We start from the raw sequence: 7,051 nt of genomic DNA on the forward strand, positions 1-7,051 counted from the left end.
AGAGTGAGAGAAACCTTTCAATTACTCTCTAGTACTTAAAACATTAAATTAGGATAGTTGGAAACATTAGTGAAGGTCAGAAAGCAATGTCCGAATTTTCTCTTGCTAACTGTAAGAATATGATATCTTGGTGAGTTCCTAGCACACAAGTATGAAGACATCTGGGCCACCTCTGAGTTTGGGGTGCCAGGCAACAATGCGGAGGCAGGAGGCTGACTTTCCTTGAAGTTTTCGCCTCAAATACCGCCATCACGCAAGTGTGCGTGGCAATCTCCAAGTGATAATCCCTTGAAAAGAAAAAATTAGTTTTCTCCAACAGAGTCTCATTGGGTATTATACCATATTTAAAGGTAGCTCCCATGGCTAGCAATAGATGCACAACACAAAATGAGCTCATTGATAGGTTTTGGAGGACTATGTCTGTTTGTTTCATAATGCTTTTTTCAGGACATCTTTTTGTTTGTTTATTTATTTTACAAATTTATTTTGCTTACTTATTTTTTCTGACTCCTTTTCTGTGGGATTTCTATGTATGAGTCTCTGCATGTTTCTTGTGCTTTTTCTTTGGCTTTTTTTGCTGTTGCTAGAGTACTCTAGCTTGTTAATTTTCATTTTATCTTATTTTATTGTTATTATTTATTATTATCATCATTGTTAGATGCTTATTTGCTTCCTAATGAGAGAGGAAAAGAAAAGGTGTTGACTTGGATCATGGGAAAGTGGAGAGGATCTGGGAAGAGTGTGGGGATGGGAAAATGTAATAAGAGTATATTGTATAAAGAATCTATTTTCAATTAGAAAAACATTTATCTTAAATCAAACTTTTGTTTTCAACACTGGGGTGGATGTTACTCTATTCTTTTCTTTTTCATGTGTTTATTGGTTATTTTATTTATTTACATTTTAAATATTATCCCCCTTCCCAATTTCCCCTCCACAAACACCCTATCCTCTCCTTTCTACCCCCTGCCGACCCACTCCCACCTCAGCACCCTAGCATTCTCCTATCCCGGAGCATTGAGCCTTCATAAAACTAAAGGGCTCCCCTCCCATTGATGCCAGATAAGGCCATCCTCTCTTACATATGTGGCTGAAGCATCCAGGTATACTCTTTGGTTGGTGGTTTAGTCCCTGGGAGCTCTGGAGAGGTTGGTTGATATTGTCGTTCTTTCTATGGAGTTGCAAACCCCTTCAGCTCCTTCAGTCCTTTCTCTAACTCCTCCACTGGGAACCCTGTGCTCAGTCCACTGGTTGGCTGCGAGCATCTGCCTCTGTATTTGCCAGGCTCTAGTAGAGCCTCTCAGGGGACAGCTATTCCATGCTCCTGTCAGCAAGTACTTCTTGGCATTAGCAATTGTGTCTGGGTTTGGTGTCTGCAAATGGGATGGATCCCTAGATGGGGTAGTCTCTGGATGCTCAGAGCGAACCAATGGACTGAGCATGGGGTCCCTGATGGAGGAGTGGGAGAACAGACTGAAGGAACTTAGGGTTTTGCAGCTCCACAGGGCAGCAACAGTGTCAACTGTTGGGACTGGACCACCAAACAAATAGTACACATGGAGGGACCCATGGCTCTGGCTGAATATGTGACAGAGGATGGCCCTATTGAACATAAGCAGGAGGAGTGGCTCTTGGGCCTGAGGGTGTTTGATGCCCCAGTGTAGGGGAACACCAGGGCTGGAAGGCAGGAGTGGGTGAATGGGTGGGGAAGCACTCTCATAGAGGCAGGGGTATAGGATAGGGGGGCTTTCCGGAGGGGAGACATGGAAAGGGGATAACATTTGAAATGTAAATAAAGAAAATATCCAGTTAAAAAAAAGTCTTGGAAAGATCAGGAATCCAAGGCACATGCCTAAACATAATAAAAGCAGCATACAGCAAACCACCACCAACAAAAAATATACTGTAGAGGTATTTTCATGTTAGTAAATAAATCAGCCTCTTCAAATATTTTGTGCAAAATTTACAGATTTATGGGGGTGATAGATGACTGATTTCTATGGCTCCATTTATAGAAATGAGGCTGAAAGACCCCCAGAACTGGGAAGATCCTTACTCAAGTCTCGGGATGACGCGACCACCCAATGACTCACGAGAGACCGAACTTGCTGCAATCACATGAGGATTATTGGGGATACCGGTACCGGGGTTGATCTCGTGACCATGCTGGCCAGTGGAGTTCGACGCCGAACACAAGAAGTGTGGGGTATTTAAGAGAAAATCCAGAAGCTGGGGGCGGAGAGAGGGTTACCAAGGAAACAGAATATAAACAGTGGAAACTTTCAGAGGGACCCAACCCAAGGTATTCAGTTAGGGAGGGGAACACATTCATTCTAGGAATGTAATCTTCATCTACTGGTCGACAGGGTGGAGAGTCTCATAAACCACTAGGCCTTCATTCTTAGTTCTGCCCTCATTGTGGATCATTCAGGAGGGGCAGGTATCGGGAACCAGAGCCCTGAGACTCTGAGTTCCTGGAACTGGCTATTTTATATTTCTGGCTGGCTACAGTGCCCCTCCATGTCCTTTTAGGTAAAGGTTATACACCATACATTTGTATTAAATGCCCTCATTTTAAATTCTAAGATTCTCCAGCCTTTCAGAGGCTACCTGCAGTATATTTTAAATAAAGATTAGCAAACTGTTTGGATTTGCCTCAAACTAAAATGACTCTTAGGATATGTGATTTTCAGTGGTATAAACAATAAGTTTCAGACCCAGTGAACGACCGAGTGAACTTGTATATAAAATGTTCTAAAGCTGGACTGTACTCATAGCATAAGCTATAGAAATGTCCTTACTAATTTAAGTGTACACACACCATGATTAAAAGAAATACTAACATGCCTCATATGCAGTATATTGATTGCTAAGAAAGTAAATATACTAATTAAAAATAAGTATTTGGAGATCACAAATACCAAACATGGGGGAAAATCTGAATTAACTAAAAATAATTAAATCAGAAACGAAACTTAATTTTGTGCTAATTTCTGAAAGATAAAAATAATGTTTATCCTTTAAAGGAAGGAAAATATACTGCCTCAGAAGTAGAAGAATAGAATTGACATGCCTATGTCAATCCAGCACTAAAGGGAAGACACTGTCATATGCAGGAATGGCAGCTCTAGATAAGCAACTGGACACATAGTGAAACTTGCTAATGTAAGATTCAACTACCAGTTGCAAGAACTTTATATTTTATAGCTAACTCACTGATGAATTCCCCACTTTTATTATATGAACATTTTATGCACTTAGCCTGTCTCAGCTCCCTTTACAATATGATAATTCTACTTTCTTTACTTAGATAACTACTCCCAGAAACACAGCCAATAACTTTTACTCCTGTGCAGGTAAACATTTCACAAAAGCTGGCATAAAAGGATGTCATGTTTTGAAATTTGCTTTTATTAAACATTATTCATAGTCTCTGAAGTACCATCACATGTCTTTCATTTTAACTTGACACACAGAAAGAAGTTTTTGAAGTGAAATTTAATATTGTGAAAAATCTGACAGTTTGTAAGCCTTTCACTATGAAAGGGGAATTTAGGCTAAAAAAAATCTCTGTCTTGTCAGTAAACAGAAAAAAAGTTGATTGAGCAGTACTATATCAAATACCAAGTGACGTGATAGAATCTAGATCGTCTCATGGTATCCTTTGAGGCTGATAGAAATTAAAAGGGTCACATAAATGGCTAATGGATGAAATTATGCTGTAAATAACACACCTATAAATGTCCAAGCAAAGAACAGAAAACCTGAAGTACAAAGTAAAATTCAATTTCTTTTTTTCTAAAATGTGGCTTGACACCAAATGATATTACTCAGGGGGCAGGGCTTTACCTCCACAAAACTAATACAATCTGACAGACGCCACCATTCATATTGAAAGCAAATGTCTCTAGACAGATTTATGCTAGGATCTCTACCGTGGGGCTCTTCAAATTCCATTTTGTAGAATCTATTAGTTAAAAAAGATAATGTTATTAAATTTCTAACTCAGAAAACCTAGAGATCCTCCCCCTCAAGTAGAAAGTTAAGGGTTCTTTGAAAAGTCGACGGGATGGTGTTTTTCAGGGGCAAACACATGCAGGAATATTTCCTTAAAGTGGACACAGGTGAAAGGCTAAGGCAGACTTTCGAAGGAGCATTTAGTTGAAGCAGACATAGGAGAAAGGATGTTCTGCTCAAGCAAGCACATGAAAAGACACATGATGAAGGATTGTTTGCTAAGAACACATGTGTATTGGTCCTCCTTGCATTGGGTATTTGAGCTCCCTTTTCCTGAACACCATAGAGAGAATCAAGCCAAAAAAAAGAAATGTCTGCTGGTATGCCCTGGCTGTTTTGCTACTTCTGCAGACTCAAGCTGATTGGCAGAGTGATGTCAGCTGAGACAGATGCCTGTGCTGAGGCAAGACCCATGGAGGATGCATGATGTTTGGAGGTATACATAGGACTCCACAGACAGTGACAGCGGTTTAGCTTGGCTTGCTGATAGAGCTAGCTGTGAAATGCTTGTGGGTCTCTGCTGATCTGCACTTTCCTGAGAGAGGCTCTGCCAAGAACTTCTCCTGGCATTCTTTCAGGTTCTGCCTGCTGACTGGAGCCTAGGCTTCTGCCCGGCTGTTTCTGTGAGGTCCTACCACCGCTGTTGCTGAATGTTTGTGAGTGAATCAAGCTGCTGCTGCTGCTGACCTGTGAAGTGAACTGCCAGTTTCCAGACAACACAGACAGGAGTTTTTCCAAAGAAACTTTCTAAACAGTCCCAGTTCCCCAGTATTCTTCCTCCCCTCCCTCCGTGTCCTTTCTTTCCCACTTCCTATCATGGATGGGGTGATGGGCTACAAGGGTGATTAAAGTGTTCAAGAACCATCATTAAAAATAAGGTTTGAAAAAAAATTAAAGTTACAGCCCTCCCCTTTTACACCAGTTACAAAGAAAAGAAAGGAGGCATGTTTGCTAAAACAGTAAGGACACTTAAGCGGCTCCCGAGGCTGGCCAAGGCCAAAACACCATCACCACCAAAACAAATTATAGGCGATTTTATAGACAAGTTTTTTGTACATCTACTCAAGGTAGATGCATCTCAGGCAATGCTGCATATTTGAAGTTTTCCTTTGAAAGGTAGTATACTTCACACTTTCTCACGAACACCCTAGAAACATTTCTGGAGATGAAGCAAGGGATATGGAAAAAGGAAACTAATCCTGGAGCACAGTTGATGAGCCAATTAATTCTTTTAGGTGTTGACACGGGAAAAAAAAAAGGACTTTAGTTTCCTCTCAAATGGAAAAATCAGATTTATTTTTTAACATTAAAAGTATACTTGCCGCAGCCCGGAGCCATGGTGATATCTATAACCCATGCTGCCACTGAAAATCATGTGGATGTCCATTGACCCTGCTGTCACCTAAAGCCAAGTTAATGTCCATGGGCTGGGGACACTGCTGCTATCTGTGGCCCCATTCTTCAACTGAAGACCATGGTGTCGTCTGTGGTTCATGGTGACCTAGTAGGGCAGGTAAATATCTGTGGTCTGTGCTGTCACCAGATACCGAGCAGAAGTCCATGATCCGTGTTCCTGCTGACTGTAAAAACCAAGGCAACTTCTCCTGCTGTGGTATCAGTGACTGCAGACTTACAACTGAGGAAGAGACATTGAAGTCTTCTCAGAAGGCCCCAGTCCCAACATCACCACCCTGCCGGCCCCCAAAGAGCAACAATCTAGACAGGAAACAATGGAAGAGAACTCTTACAGATTGTGATAAGTTTGTGGTAGTGTACCTTTCCACAGTAGATGATTTCTGACAAGAGAGAGAGTGGGAAAGGACTCACTCTTCTTTAGGGACTGACCCCAGGGAATTTGAGGATGGTCCAATGAGTATATGGAGAACACAAATTGAACTTTTAAAACTCCATTTTTTTTTTCTGAGGAGGAGCCCACAAATTGGGCAGACCTGAGAGAACTGGGAAGTGGGGGTTATTGGAGTGCAATGTGTGAACTTCCTAAATAATCAGTTGTGGAGCGCTGCTGCCGTGCCTTAAAGATGGTGCCTGCCATTCTTCTGCTAAGGAGTAAACAAGTCCTTATTTGGCAAGAGGGTTGCACCTGCCAGTGGTCTGATCTTTCGTCATGAGGCTATAGCCAATGATAGCGCAAGACGTGGTATGGGCTCATGGGCAGTCCTACGAAGGGTATTTAAGCAGCACTCACAGATCATTCGGGGGGGCACACCCTTGATTCTCACGTAACTAACAGCTCCTGAGTAAACTGTTGCTGGAAGGAACTGGTGTGCTAGTCTTTCTTCCCTGCTGGCCAGGGTGATCGGCGTGGCACAACTGGTGGCCCAGACAGGGAGTTTCCTGCTAGATTTCCCCGAGTTCCAGAACCGGTAGCAGACAGGGAGATTGAGATCGGAAAGTGGCCGGTAAGTGGGGCCCGTCAGTGGTAAGGTCCTCAGAAGGAGGCTTCATCTATTAAGGTCCTCGGAAGGAGGCTTCATCTATTAAGGTCCTCGGAAGGAGGCTTCATCTATTAAGGTCCTCGGTAGGAGGCTTCATATATTAAGGTGCTCAGAAGGAGGCTTCATATATTAAGGTCCTTGGAAGGAGGCTTCATATATAAGGATCTCGGGAGTAGAGACAATAAAATAAGGTCTCCGGGTTGGAGCAATAAAGACCTGGGAAGTAGAGGCTATAAAGAGTAGTGAACTGAAAGTAACAGAAAAGTAACAAGGAAGGGGTAACAAAGGTAACCATGGGCGCTTTGTATTCAATTTTTCTGGCTCTCCTAGAGCTGTTAATGTTAAACTCAATTTTTTGACTCTTTAAGAACTGTTAAGATCTGTGTAGAAGCTCGTTAAGAACAAAAATGGAAGATCACCGCTGTTTTAAGGCTGTGAAAGAGCTGCCTTCAGCAAGCAGCCCTATGCCGGGGTGGGTGAATTCAGCTTGGGAGATACTAGCCACCTGTTTCTGGTTGATGTTAACCCTGGCAGCAGCTTGGTATCCCTGGGAAGCCCAAGACCTTAGGGAACTAAAG

At 42.3% G+C, this 7,051-nt stretch overlaps 1 long non-coding RNA gene across 1 annotated transcript in view; it reads left to right on the plus strand.

Moving 5' to 3' along the window:
- The first annotated feature begins 6,244 nt into the window (after positions 1-6,244).
- Positions 6,245-7,051, plus strand: part of LOC116089328 — a 9,569-nt gene continuing 8,762 nt past the window's right edge. Inside the window, exon 1 of the long non-coding RNA XR_004118282.1 lies at positions 6,245-6,437. This is a non-coding gene — a long non-coding RNA (uncharacterized LOC116089328). The remainder of the gene's footprint in view (positions 6,438-7,051) is intronic.

Source organism: Mastomys coucha, unplaced genomic scaffold (assembly GCF_008632895.1).
Source record: "Mastomys coucha isolate ucsf_1 unplaced genomic scaffold, UCSF_Mcou_1 pScaffold14, whole genome shotgun sequence".
Classification (NCBI taxonomy): domain Eukaryota; kingdom Metazoa; phylum Chordata; class Mammalia; order Rodentia; family Muridae; genus Mastomys; species Mastomys coucha.